This window comes from Eleutherodactylus coqui, chromosome 8 (genome assembly GCF_035609145.1).
Source record: "Eleutherodactylus coqui strain aEleCoq1 chromosome 8, aEleCoq1.hap1, whole genome shotgun sequence".
NCBI classification, from domain to species: Eukaryota; Metazoa; Chordata; class Amphibia; order Anura; family Eleutherodactylidae; genus Eleutherodactylus; species Eleutherodactylus coqui.
The window spans coordinates 135,880,297-135,895,337 of record NC_089844.1 but is presented as its reverse complement, the minus strand read 5'-3'; the positions used below and the strand labels follow the sequence as shown (position 1 = coordinate 135,895,337).

Below are 15,041 nucleotides of genomic sequence, written 5' to 3'. Positions count from 1 at the left end.
TCCCACAGGATTTCCGCCGCTGGAAGCCTGCATAGGATTGCGTTAACAAACGCAATCCTATGCAGATGGCCGCGGTTTCGCCGCGCGAAATCTCGCGTGGCAAACAAACCGCGGCATGCTCTATTTCACTGCCCCGCCGCTGGCTCCGGTCTGCGCATGCGCCGGCTGCCCGGCAAGCTGGCACATGAAACAGCCGGAGCCGCGGGCACGGGTGAGTACGCGCCGCTCTCTGCAGGCGCTCGGGTCGGGCCCCGCGGGAAGAATCCTCACAGCCGGATCCGACCCGCCCGTCTGCAGGCGGCCATACAGCTCTCCTACATGTGCAGTGTATAAGAAATATCACAGCAGCTAGTCTATACCCACATGCTCAGGGAAGACTGAGAATTAGATATACAGCCTGCAGAGGGGAAAAATGCAGGATACAAGTCATATAATGGCCTGAAATCGTGTTATTCCACATACACAACAGCTTATTCTGAAAAATCATCTACAACTGTGAATATACTTTAAGATAGGTGATGGCCAAATGCTCACCTGGGTAAATTCTAGTTCAATAGACTCCCCAATAACCATGAGGATCTGTTCACTCATAAGGAAAGAGATAGGTGGATGCCAGACACCAATGTCAGACACTGCCAGTGACCATAATAATAAAGCTCAGTTCACATTTGCTTTGAAGCCTCTGACACACTTTCTAACATGCAACATGCTGAAAGCACCGCAATTTTATCAGTCAAAGCAATGGATACCTCAGAGACAATTATAAGTCAATGGGGTTCATCAGCTGCTGTTGGTGCCTGCTGTATAATGGATCCAGCACTGCGCTCTAGGTTATGAAATTCGGCCCCATATTGCGCTCGCCAATGTGCATTTTCACTGTGATGTAAGGCGTTTTTATGGAAAAAATGCCTCCCATCAATTCAGTAAAGTAGCTTCCAGCCTTGTCGGAGGAGTGGCAAGTGTTCAGCATTGTTACGTCCAACAACCAAATCTCATCTCTATGGACAGCTTTAGTTGGCATATGAAAATTGTGGTAACTTTTAGAGTTCTCTCCAATCCACAGAAAAGGGTTTAACTTTCTGTTTGGTGGGGACTGACCGCTAGGACCTTCACCAATCCTGAGAATGGGGGGTCCATAAGGTCCCCGAATGAATGGAGAGGTGTCACACGTGTGCACTACCACTACGTTTCTTTCAATAGGACTGCCAAGTACTATCTCCAGCCGTCCCGTTGAAATGAATGGCGGTGCAGATGCTTGTTAGGATCCACGTAACGCACCAATAGGCGGGGTCCCCAGAAGCAGAGGCCACTCTTAGTAGTCCTTCTCTGGTCGGAGGAGAAGGCTGACGGATTGATTGTATAAGAGAAGAAAAATGTTAAGTGATTTCTTATGTGATTTGTTGTATAAGAACATTTCAAGCCCATTAGACAGTGATCGTTCACAGTTGTGAAATGCCAGGGCTTAATTGTGCTATGTAAACATCAGTCAAGGCATCCAAGCCGCAGGGCGGTATATCTAGTGATGGATGTACAGTCTGTGTTCATGTCATTCGCTGCTCTACCCCAGTGACAGATGACAGCAGGATCACAGGCAGGTAATAGACTTATCACAGCCCATGATTTGTGTGGCATGTATATATGGTTGTTAGCTTGTCTGGTAGGTATAAAGAGGCCACCAGCTTACAGCAGCCGATTCATGCAGGGAAGCCAAGCAGCTCCGATACGACACGGTAGACCGGGCTCCAACGTGATAATGAATTTATAACAGCTGTATATCCTGAATTATAGCCATAAGCTCAGGTGTTTACACATTTGCCTAAAGTCCTCTAATGTCTTTTATAGGTGGATCATTTTGGATTTTAACGTTAGCTATTATCAGAAAAGATAAGCGGTTCAAGTCACATGTGGTAGACGCTTATCCCTCCCACTGATGCCTGCTAATGCCAACATGTATATTTATGCGGGAGTTAGCGATCGTCCTAACAAGCTTACTTGACAGCTACCTCCACGTTGCACCTCTCTAACAGGAGATCAGTGTTTGGAGTTCTGAATTCACCCAACCACTTATGCCGATTCTTAATGTGGAAACCATCAACAAGCAGATTAGCTGCTGTATCTTATTATGGCTTATTTTGTTATAGTATGACATCTGTGCTGAAGCCACATTCTCAAAATCGTGGGGGTTCTAGGGTTGGACACACAGCGAGTGGGTATGGGCTAGCTTTCAATCATGGCACAAGCTGTATAACGCCTTAGTGGCCAACCATACGCGTTTTTACATTGGTCACTTAAGGGCTTTAGGGTAGGACAGAGTAAAATCTTCTAAAACCTAAAACCAAACCTAAGGTCAGCACAGGTATCCTGTGCTGAGAAGAGCTGGAACTTGGCTGTCTACTGACAGCCTGGCTTCTGCTCTACTGACAGGGAGTGGAGAAACTGCTGCTATCATCCATTTAATACCTTACATATAGAGATGAATAGCAATCGTGGCATGTTAACGATTATCACGAAGAAAGGGTTCCCCTTGTCACTCAGCAACATCCCAAAATACAATTATGGGGAGGGGCATGGCAGTCGGAGAGTTGATCAAGGCCTTTGAGCCTGCTATGCAAGCCAACCTATCAGACACTACCTCTCACAGGGTGTAATAGGTGAGGTGCCAAAAGTATACTACAGTGCACTCCAATAGTGCAGTGTACTATACCAGCAATCGAATGATCCCATCTTCAAGTCCCCCTGAGGAACAGAAAAATATGTTTTAAAAAAAGTTAAAGTTTCACTAAAAAAAAAATTTCCTATGAAATCCGCTTTTTTCTTGAAAAATTAAAATAAAAAATATTAAGTATCGCCGTGTCATTGTGACCCGTAATACAAAAATATTATGTCCGTTATCCCAAAAGGTTAACTGCTTAGAAAATGAATTAAAATACAATGGCATGATTGCTATTTTTCATTCATCCATCTTCGTTGTTCAAAAAACAAGACCTCCCATAAAATTTGGCAGAAAAATAAAAATGTTATGAATCTTGGAATGAAGTGATTTTTTTTATTATGGAAGAATATAAATTTATAAACTATATAAATTTGCTATCCTCATAATTGTGTCAATCCGCAGGCTGAAAGTAACATGCCATATATACTGTATAGTGAATTCGCAAAAAAAAAAAAAAGACTAAGAAAAATGGTGGAATTTGTTGAGTTTTTTTCACTCTCCCCCAAATTAATAAAAGTTAAACAATACATTATATGTACCCTAAAGTGCTGCCATTCAAAAATACAACTCGGCCTGCAAAAACCAAGCCCTCATACGGCCATATTGATGAAAACATAAAAATGTTATGGTTCTTGGAACGCGACATTTAAAAAAAAAATTGCCTGATCATTAAGGTACAAAATAGGCCAGTGACCAAGGGGTTAAATAACATATGAATCTGGAGCTTGTTTCACATGTTCTACTGACTGACTGAAGGGGTTGTTGAATCATTAGATCCACGGCCAAAATCCTGATGATAAAAAGACAGATCCAGGAAGACAAACTTGCTGACTGTTTCAACAGAGTAAGGCTAGTTTCACGCGGGCGATCGCGATATTGCAGTGACAAAATTGTGTCAAAGCCGCAACTTTTTCTCCACGATTTTTGAGCGTTACACTACTTTTTCTTGCAAAAATGTCGCTGCCGCTTGTGATTTACTCGCACGATTTTTTTAAGCGCAAAAGTCAATAGAACTTTCTAATGTTAAAACCACATTGCATCGCACGAAAATCGTACATTTGTGCTTTGCAATGCGATAAAACGGAGGCTCCATAGGGATGCATGGGAGATTTAAAAAAGCAAAACACAGAAAAATAGGACATGCGGCAATTTGTTTTCTCGCTACATTGCATGAGTGAAAACATCACAAATGTGAAGGAAAACATTTTAAATCACTGGTTTCATAATTCCACATATTCACTCCCTCTTGCATCGTGTGAAAATCACGCAATTTTACCGCAAGCGTGAAACCGGCTTTAGGCCTTTTTAAAAACACCCTAACAGGAGACTTTTTTTCTCTGCAAAGCACAGAGCAAAATTAGGTACAAAATAAAGGAAAATGAAAAAAAGAGTATACAAACAACCAAAATACTACATTTATTATGTGCTGACCACATGAACAATCTTAATCAATTGTGGTACTTCACTTAAAATGGTCAGTGACACTTCAGCAAACTTGTACTTGTGTAATAGACAATCTGATAACTACCTGTAATGATATTTTTGTGCTCAACAGTTGCGCTAAAGTGCTCACCACTAGGGGTTGCCCTGTTATTTAATTTACTGTCCGCTACCTTATATCATGTGAATTCTCCCTCTAGTAACATAGATAAAAAGACCAAGAACAGGAAGTGTAGGCGGGGAATGACTCCTGCTGCCCATATAAATCTATGGGGAGGTGAGGAGAAGGGGGCTGCTGGAAGTAGAAAGGCTCAATCAGAATACTGCTGCAGTTTCTAGTAAGTGTTTTATCTCACCCCAGTGCTGGAATCACATCTATACTGCTCAGTTCTGTTGTATAATGCCCTCCATGTTGCTGTTGCTTCTGCGTGTGTAAGAGAGATAGGCAGCACGATCTTCTCTTCTCTGTACCTGCTGTGTATGAAGGCATCATATAAGCTAGACTACGCCAATCATCTCAGGGAAAACGGAGAATTAGAGATACAGCCTGCAGCTGAGAAACTGGTAATAAATGCAGGATACAAGTCATTTACCGGCCACATATAGTGTTGTTGGTGGCTACAGCCAGCCAGAAAGTTTTCACTTCCCTCTATATTCATGCAGATAATTTAGAAGTTTGTAGCGCTCTACCAACTAGAAGGAAGTTTCTTTATCTAAGGGCTTATTCAGACGACCGTATATCACCCGGGTTTTCAAGCCCGGATGATATATGGTGTCCCTCTCTGCAGGGGGAGGAGGCTGGAAGAGCTGGGAGCAGTGCACTGAGCTCCCGCCCCCTCTCCACTATTTGCAATGGGAGGGGGGGTGGAGCTAAGTCTCAGAACATGGCTCCGCCCTGCCCCCTCCCATTGCAAATAGTGGCGAGGGGCAGACAGGTGGTGGGAGCTCAGAGCACTGCTCCCGGCTCTTCCAGCCTCCTTCCCCTGCAGAGAGGGACACCGTATAGCGGACGGGCGTGAAAACCCAGCCAATATACGGTCGTCTGAATGCACCCTTAGGCTGTATTTACATGGGTGAGTTTTCCGTGAGATGCACAAAACTCACATTGAAATAAGACTCTATTGTTTTCAATGGTTCTATCTACATGGGTGATTTTACTATCGCAGCTACTTTCACGCGTGTGAAAATTGCATGTTAAGCGGTGCATTTTTCTCAAAAATTGCATTGTACTTCTATAGAACATCACAATTTTAAAAAGCGGGATACAGAGTCTCTTAGACTAATATCGCGCTTCTCCGTGTTAATACAGCCTAAGGGCTATTTCAGACGACCGTATATCGTCAGACGGGGGTGGAGCTAAGTACCGTCACTTAGCTCCGCCCCGTTTCACACCTTCCAATGCAAATAGAGGCGAGGGGCGGGGAAGGGGCGGAAGCTCAGTTCTTGCTCCTGGCTCTTCCATCCTCCCCCCCTGCAGACAAGGACACCGTATATCGGCTCGGCGTGAAAACTGAGCTGATAAACGGTCGTCTAAATAAGCCCTAATAAAGAGTCAATTAAAGGGTTTATCCCACCAAAACATTTATCATCTATCCCCAGGATATCCTCTTCATTCACTTCAATGACACGAGATAGATAAGTGCATGGAGTAGACGTCATCTTTGCGCAATGCCAGTTCATTCATCAGCAGGACTTAGGTTGCACTGTTCTTGTGACTCAGGGGTCATAGCAATCACATCTATACTGCTCAGTACTGCTGTATATCCTATATTTATCACCTATCCTATAGATAGGTGAGAAATTATTTTGTTTGTGAGCTAACCCCTTTAATAAGGATTTGTAAATAGACTGTGACACCAGAGTACTAAATCGATCAAATACAGTTGAGTATAACACAGCCTTACATTAGAAATAAGTGAGGAGGATATATTTTGCACGTGAGGCAGGTCAGGTACTTAGGTTACGGACATATGGGGCAGGTCCACTGCGGAATATCTGCACGGAAAATCTCCCCTCCATGTGACTGTTCCCTTAGGTCTAGTTGCAAAAGTTGCAATTTTTTGTCTTAAAACTTTGCAAAATGTTAAAGAATTATTTCAAGTGCATTAGTATCTGATATAATGCAGGACGCCACAAAGGTTTCACACGCATCCATGAGACAGAAGGCCCTACATACTGATGTGCAGAATGTAAGGGACTTCACATGGAGCGCACAGGGTCCTACAAACTCTTATGCATGCTACACGGCCAGCCTACGGGAAGCTAACATAACTAACATCCAAATACAGGGCCTCAGTGAGCTCTAGAATACAAGAGAACCTCACAGCGAGCCCCACAGAGCTCACACACTGCGCTCCGGATATCACAGAACCTCACTCTGTAATACAAAGGGTCACTCACAGCTATCAAGCTGGTACCAGGGCCACAAAGCAGCGTCCGCAGGGCCTGACACTGCAACAATCAGAGCACACAGGACCCTGCACAGTCCAATCCCACACACAGGATTTTACACACACCCACGTCTGTATTCATGGCCTCATTCATCTAAGAAGGCACATTATCTGCAAATTATATTCCGCTGTCCATAGCCGGCCCTCCCAAAGTCACGTCTTACACCCTATTACATGATATCTGCTCAACCTGGTAGATTTGGCATGCAGGACTCTGGGAAAGAGTCTACACGATATCTCTGTGCACAGTGCTGTATATATGGCAGTGCCTTGGAAATCACTGGCCTGTATGGATAACACAGGGTCTATGTACATAGGAGTGGCTGTAGACAGATCTCAGAGGACATAGAAAATGTGAATCATATCCAGATTTTCTGACTCTTTTCCTTTAAGATCTGTCTCAAGCAGGACACGTGTGCATGGGATTTCAGCTACCCTCTAAGGGGGCGGAAGAGTTTGTCCCTTGAAAGTTACTTCTCCGACAAAAAGTCCTCCTTATGGCATGGGTGGTGTCATGGCTAGGGCATCACCGCCTGCATTATGTAGGGGACTTCTGATCAGAGCAGTAGTGTAAATCCTGCATCAGCCCAGTGAATAGTTTGGGGGCACCCTGTTATAAGCGCCAGTGGGCACCATTTCTTTGTAGTGCGGTGTATGCCACATGGAGTGGATGTATTCCCCTGCTGGTGGTGTGGATCCAGCCCAAAGCATGGGGACCTGTGTAGACTTCTGCTGCAGTCATCTTTGGCTAAGGACCAAGAGGAGAGGGAAGCTCCCTCCCAAATGACCAGAGCAGAGCAAGCTGGGAAGGCTGCAAGCCACAGTTCCAAGTCCCTAGAAGAGCAGGGTTAAGGCCGCCAGGCTAAAAAGGGGCCTACGCCCATGAATGTGCTTCAGCATTTGTAGAGAGGGACATCTCTTTCACCCCAATGTTGCTTCATGACATTGTGTTAAATTTAGTTTACTTATCTTCGGTGCCTGTAATTTTAATAGGAGTGGGGTCATGATGGGTGGTCCAACCATAAAGGGATGTTCTTTAGTGGTGCCACAGCAGACGTAATATGCTTTAGTGCTGGTTTCTAGTTTCGGAAAGGCTTCAGTGGCAAAACTAATAGACGCCAATATTGGGAACAGAACCCTTTGTTAAGCATGAAGGAAAGACGCCTGATCAAAGGAGTAAGGAAGGTGGATCCTCCATACTGCTTCCAAATCACGCTTCATGAGGAAGGAGAAACAATGTTCTATCCGTGCTCTTATTTAAGCTTAGTCTGTACAAACTGTTGTTTAATTTTGCTAATTATTAAGGTTCTCTTACGAGCATCATTATGCGGCGTGGGAGTGAAAATTATTCAACCATGCAAAGGCCGCGGGTCGTGAGCTGTGACCAAAGTTTTGCACGGTAGCATTACTCTGAATTGCGCAGTTGTGAACAACACTGTCCACCCTCAATGGTGGTGATCACACCAGAGCTAAAAAACAGGCGAATCAGGCAAATCGGATGTCTTGACGTTCTAACTGTTGGAGATAAGATCCCTGTCAAAACCTCCTTATCGTCCATGCCCGAATCCTGGGAAGCCTTCTCTTTACTTAGTCCCATCTTCACACTTGGATGAGAGTTGCCATGAGCAAGTGAGACAGGCTGCAGGAAATAGCCTGGTCTATTATATTGCCTCTGTACCAGGGAGGTCTCCCTAGAGACTGAGCCTAAGTGACTGTGTTGCAGGGAAAGAGTTGACCATTTTACTGGAGTGATTATGAGAACAACTGCAAAGCAGAGCAGCGACATAAGAGAAAAGCTAGCCTTATCGTCGGCGATAAAAACCAACTTTAGTCTAACAGAGAAAGGGCACCTGGTGTAAGAAGTGACTGATACCGAGATGGCCTTCAGACAACTACGTTGCAGTATACAGAGACTACTGAATTCTCTCTGCACTATATATAATCCACATTGCGTTGCCACTTTCACTACTGTATTTGTTGCCACCTAATTTTCTGTAAAGTGATGTTCTGCTGTAAAAGTGAACTTTGACTCCACTGCCTTCAATGTCTGTTAGTACCCTAGTGTCCCTACACCTCTTACAATTTCATAGAGCACAGTGATGTTAGCCTCCATCCCTCTGTCATGAACCAAGAAGGACTGATAAGAACAGGTTAGCACAAGCACACTATTGATTCATATGATTAGTGGCTTTATTTTTGTGTTTTCCAACCAGTAATGTGAACAGGTATGTGTGTACTGACCCCTCATAAACAGGAATCATGGCACAGGCAGCCACATTCCTGCCAAGGCCTTTTTCACAAATTGTAGTTGCTGATGCCATTGGAGGAAGGTCATGCTATGAAACTATGTCACTTGTGAGTGGCGGTACGATCAAGGTCAAGCCATGACGTCAGGGTTTCCCGAAGGAAGAAACGTTGCTAGTGATCTTACGACTGTTATAACAATTTCACCACACTTGTGATGTTGGCAGTGATCACAAGGTGGCTTGCAACCTTTTTTCCCCCACAGGGATATATGTTGACGATTTAACCACCATGTTGCAGTCTAGTCTTCAGAATGAGTACAGTGCCTTTTATATATAGTATGGATAGACTGAGTTGCATAAAAGTAGTTTTGCACATGAGTCCTCCATGTAACTGTAACAACTATGTGCAAAAAGTAGGGTCAAAATAAATTAAGCATCTGCATATGACAAAAGTCTGTATGTAGCCTTATAAAAACATTAACAGACCTTTTCTTCTCCCAATACACAGACATCAGGACACAGACCTCTCATAATACACAAACTGATATCAGGACCCAGACCTCTCCTCTCCTCCTAATACACAGACATCAGGACCCAGACCTGTCATCCCCTCCTAATACCCAGACATCAGGACCCAGACCTCTCCTCTCCTTCTAATACCCAGACATCAGGACCCAGACCTCTCCTCTCCTTCTAATACCCAGACATCAGGACCCAGACCTCTCCTCTCCTCCTAATACACAGACATCAGGATCCAGGCCTCTCCTCTCCTTCTATTACACAGACTTCAGGACCCAGACCTCTTCTCTCCTTCTAATACCCAGACATCAGGACCCAGACCTCTCCTCTCCTCCTAATACACAGACATCAGGATTCAGGCCTCTCCTCTCCTTCTATTACACAGACATCAGGACCCAGAATTCTCCTCTCCTCCTAATACACAGACATCAGGACCGAGACCTCTCCTCTCCTCCGTCTAATACACAGACATCAGGACCCAGACCTCTCCTCTCCTCCGTCTAATACACATACATCAGGACCCAGACCTCTCCTCCTAATACACAGACATCAGGACCTAGACCTCTCCTCTCCTCCTAATATACAGACATCTGGACCCAGACCTCTCCTCCTAATACACAGACATCATGACCCAGACCTCTCCTCTCCTCCTAATACACAGACATCAGGACCCAGACCTCTCCTCTCCTCCTAATATACAAACATCAGGATCCAGGCCTCTCCTCTCCTCCTAATATACAGACATCAGGACCCAGACCTCTCCTCCCCTCCTAATACACAGACATCAGGACCCAGACCTCTCCTCCCCTCCTAATACACAGACATCAGGACCCAGACCTCTCCTCCCAATACACAGACATCAGGACCCAGACCTCTCCTCTCCTTCTATTACACAGACATCAGGACCCAGACCTCTCTCCTCCTCCTAATACACAGACATCAGGACCCAGACCTCTCCTCTCCTCCTAATACACAGACATCAGAACCCAGACCTCTCCTCTCCTCCTAATACACAAACATCAGGATCCAGGCCTCTCCTCTCCTCCTAATATACAGACATCAGGACCCAGACCTCTCCTCTCCTCCTAATACACAGACATCAGGACCCAGACCTCTCCTCTCCTCCTAACACAAAGACATCAGGACCCAGACCTCTCTTCTCCTCCTAAGCCATAGACATCAGGACCAAGACCTCTCCTCTCCTCCTAATACACATACATGAGGACCCAAACCTCTTCTCTCCTCCTAATACACAGACATCAGGACGCAGACTTCTCCTCTCCTCCTAATACACAGACATCAGGACCCAGACCTCTCCTCTCCTCCTAATACACAGACATTCAGACCCAGACCTCTCCTCTCCTTCTATTACACAGACATCAGGACCCAGACCTCACTTCTCCTCCTAACACACAGACATCACTTCCCAGACCTCTCCTCATACAGACATTAGAATAGAGACCTCTCCTCTCCCTAATACACAGACATCAGGACCCAGACCTCTCCTCTCCTCCTTCTAATACACAGACATCAGGACCCAGACCTCTCCTCTCCTCCTCCTAATACACAGACATCAGGGCCCAGACCTCTCCTCCTAATATACAGACATCAGGACCCAGACTTCTACTCCTAATACACAGACATCAGGACCCAGACCTCTCCTCCTAATACACTGACATCAGGACCCAGACCTCTCCTCCTAATACACAGACATCAGGACCCAGACTTCTGCTCTCCTCCTACTAATACACAGACATCAGGATCCAGGCCTCTCCTCTCCTTCTATTACACAGACATCAGGACCCAGACCTCTCCTCTCCTGCTAATACACAGACATCAGGACCCAGACTTCTCCTCTCCTCCTAATACACAGACATGAGGACCCAGACCTCTACTCTCCTCCTAATACACAGACCTCAGGACCCAGACCTCTCCTCTCCTCCTAATACACAGACATCAGGACCCAGACCTCTCCTCTCCTCCTAATACACAGTCATCCCCAAGACCTCTCCTTCTATTACATAGACATGAGGACCCAGACCTCTCCTAATATACAGACATGAGGACCCAGACCTCTCCTTCTTCTAATACACAGACATCAGGACCCAGATCTCTCCTCCTCCTAATACACAGACATCAGGCATTGATATCAGGCAGGACCCAGACCTCTCCTCCTCCTAATACACAGACATCAGGACCCAGACCTCTCCTCTCCTCCTCCTAATACACAGACATCAGGCATTGATATCAGGCAGGACCCAGACCTCTCCTTTCCTCCTAATACAGAGACCTCAGCCCTCTCCCCTCCTGTTAATACATTCACATAACAGGGCAGATTTGTCTCCTCCTTCCAACCCATCACTGTTTACAGGCAAATGTTTGTCAATATGAGGATCTCCACACATGCTGATGACAAAGGGTTAAGACATTAGATCCTGGAGATGTGGAGCCCTGTATTATAAGTAGTTTGGTGGCATCAGTACAAGGCTTTCTATTTTACTGGCTTCTGGAAACCAACAGTACACGTTCCCTGCCAGAATCCATGCTCTTAATACAAAGACCTCTCATTTCCATAATTACGTCTGACACATGTGCATTAATTTATACCCACGCATCAGATACGCCTGGCTATAAAATTCTCTTCCACCGCCTCTTATATCTTATAAGGAAAATGTAATAAACGTGCTCATTAATATCTCACCTTATGCAACCTATAGATAAGGGGATACGTCAAGAATTGCATAGACTAACGCAGTCCATAAACCAGAAAATTAAGGTCGTAACTGGCGAGAGTTCTGATATTTTATTTTTGGTCCTAAAAACAAAAATTCTACATACAATTGAAAATTTGCATTGCCCGTTATGGGAAAGAAGCGTGTTAAATATTTGCTCAGAGAGTGTGGGTTTGAGCGATAACAATTGCGCTGTTATCGTACAGATTTTTTTGCTCACTTTAAAACATTGCAACGCCCTCTGGAGGGATATGGTATATGTTGCTTAATGTCATAATTTATCCTTGGGCCCTTTGGTAATCTATAGTGACAGACAGCTTCCGTTCACTGACATATGACAAGCCAGGAATCTGGCAGTAACACCGTCACACTTCCACTAGCGGGGTACATATAGAAAATCCCCTGGACTCCCCTCCCCCAGTATAATGATGTGACAGACTGCCCTCCCCCCTTAGTATTCCGATGTGACAGGTACCCACTTATACAGCAGATACCCTGCATATTATATACTGTACTCAACCGATGACGAATATACTGACACTTCTTAGGATAGTCCCATAAACATGAAGCACCTGGGGGTGAAGCTACCTGGTGTAAAATGTAACATAAGACTGTATATTGTATCAATTTTTGATATGTATGTATATGGATACATTGTTCAGGATACAATCGTCCTTCTAAACAGATCTTGCATCAATCTATCCCTCCCCTCTATCTGCCCCCCTTTCCCCATTCTCACCTTTTGCAGGTTGCAATGTCTGTAGGATAAGAGGGATCCTGTCTTCTTTGGTGCCAAGAATAATAATAAAAAAGGGGAAAAAAGCATAAAAATAATAAAAAAAATCCCAAAAATAAAGAAATCCCTCCCTCTCTCCAAAGAGATCCTTGTCCCGATAGATATTTTTAAATTTTGAGATTTTGCAAATATGCTCTATATTTTTCTCCCAACCGTCAAAAAACCCCCCCGACAGTCTGGAAATGTGGATCCCTGTCTGGAGGGAGCTTCTTGAGTCTTCTCTCTCTGGATCCAATAAAGGTGCATCGATAACCCCCCTTCTTTAGATGGATCCAGGAGTCATATTAGCTGAGTTGGGGATGTTAGTTGGGGTGGTTGGAAATAAAGAGAAGGGGGGTTTTAGCTATTATCTGGCATCGAACCTCCCTAATCTTCAAGATAAAGGGTGTTCTTGACTGTCGGGAAGGACTAGGATATGGGGGAGCATAATAATTCCCCAAATTTTAAAGGGTGAGAATGGGGGGACAAGGGGGAGGGGGGTCCTGGGTTAAGGAAAGCAAGGGAGAAGAGGCTGCAAAGTGAGAGGTGGCAAGCTGATGGGAGGAAGGAAGGAAGGAGAGAGAGAGTGAGAGGGAGAGAGGGAGGGAGACAGACAGAGGGAGGGAGGGGTGGGAATGTGCAGGGTGATTTATTGCAGCCCTGCAGAACTGTCTGAGAATGACCCTCCAACATGAGTTCTACTCCAGGGCTGCCGCTTGTACGCATGTGCAGGCCAGCCAGACAGGGGCTGCAGGGGAGAGGAGGGGGCATCACCATACAACACCCCCTCCCTTCCCAGCTCTCTCCCTCCTAGTCTCTGCCCATAGGAGGGGGACAGGCGCCTGCTGCAGAGCCCTCTCTCCCCTTCTCTCCCAGTACACAGGGGAAAGGAGTGGCTTTCAATAATATAAGGGATCTCTCAGAGCCAGGTTCTCACCCCTACACAAATACCACACATACACAACTCCACCCCTACACACTGCACATATAAGACACTACCTTACACACACATACAACCAACATGTCAGGCTCCAGCGATGCACCCGCAGCCACCATCACAGCTCGGTATTTCACATTCATCAAGTTTAAATGCGTTCTGTAGGATTATATAATTAGAGGTTAAAGAACTGAGCGTGTCTGAAGACCCCACTACGTAATATGGCTCTTACTAAAATTTTGGTCCCCTTGGGCTGATCTAGGGGACCCCGGTTGCAGGGGAGGCACTGTTTGTTTACAAGTGCTCCATGCATCATCGACTGGCTATTCTGCTCTCTGGGAAAGGACTAGGAAGGATTGTATGTCTCCTATATGTGGAGAACAGAGATGGCCAGTTGATCCTGCAGGGACAGTGCAGTTGTGAGAACACAAAGCCAGGACCTCTTTGCATCAATATATAATCTCTTTGAAACATCCCAAAACTGCAGTGAAAAATGGTTTTCTCGAAAGGTGGTACTCTCAAAGACGGAAGATATCAGGGAATGGTAAATACGTCACAAAGAAGTCTCATCTAGATCAAGGGTAGTCTTCTCAAAGAGGTGGCCTTTCCAAGAGGTTTCACTGGCTTAAGGCCCTTTTACACGGGTCAACAATTGGCTTTAAAAGGGTTGATTGACTCAATTTTTTATATAGTTTTGGGCCCCCCAGGCCCAAAACTATATTTTGGAAGTATGCTCATTGTGGCATGGGAGCTCGTTACGTTGCTCCAGCACCAGGGCATCTTACCGATGACGTCACCGGGTCTTCTCACCTGGTGATGTCCCATAAACCTGTCACCCGGGTTTCTAATGTAGAAACCCTGGAAAGCTTGCAGGACATCTCTCATGGCGTCTTGTGTCGGAACCTCCTTTTCGCTGCAAAATTCACGATGGGAAAACAGACACGTGATCCTTGTAGCTAAAATAAACAGACGACTAGAGAGGCGGTGGGGGAGGATCGTGGGGATGGAGAGTCGAGTAATATTTTTTTATAAATATATAACTCGTCCCCCCACACTGCCACCAGTGGATGGATTAATAGGAACACTCCTTTATGGGGTTGTCCAGGGGGGGTAAATACTTACCTGGTGTGGCGGTTCTGGAACCTCCACTTCCAGCCCGCTTCCATTGCTCATTACATAATCACAGGGGTGGCTCATTTCAATAAAGTAGTCAGCTCCCTTCTCTATCT

General features: G+C 45.3%; 1 protein-coding gene across 2 annotated transcripts in view; it reads right to left on the bottom strand.

The window, feature by feature from the left end:
• GLIS2 (GLIS family zinc finger 2) overlaps positions 1–13,721 on the bottom strand; it is a 46,014-nt gene extending 32,293 nt beyond the window's left edge. Inside the window, exon 1 of one of the 2 annotated variants that reach the window (XM_066576488.1) lies at positions 12,840–13,721. The gene's annotated coding sequence lies outside the window, so the exon portion shown is untranslated. The remainder of the gene's footprint in view (positions 1–12,839) is intronic. The other variant, XM_066576487.1, reaches the window with a different exon arrangement.
• Between the last annotated feature and the right edge of the window lie 1,320 nt (positions 13,722–15,041).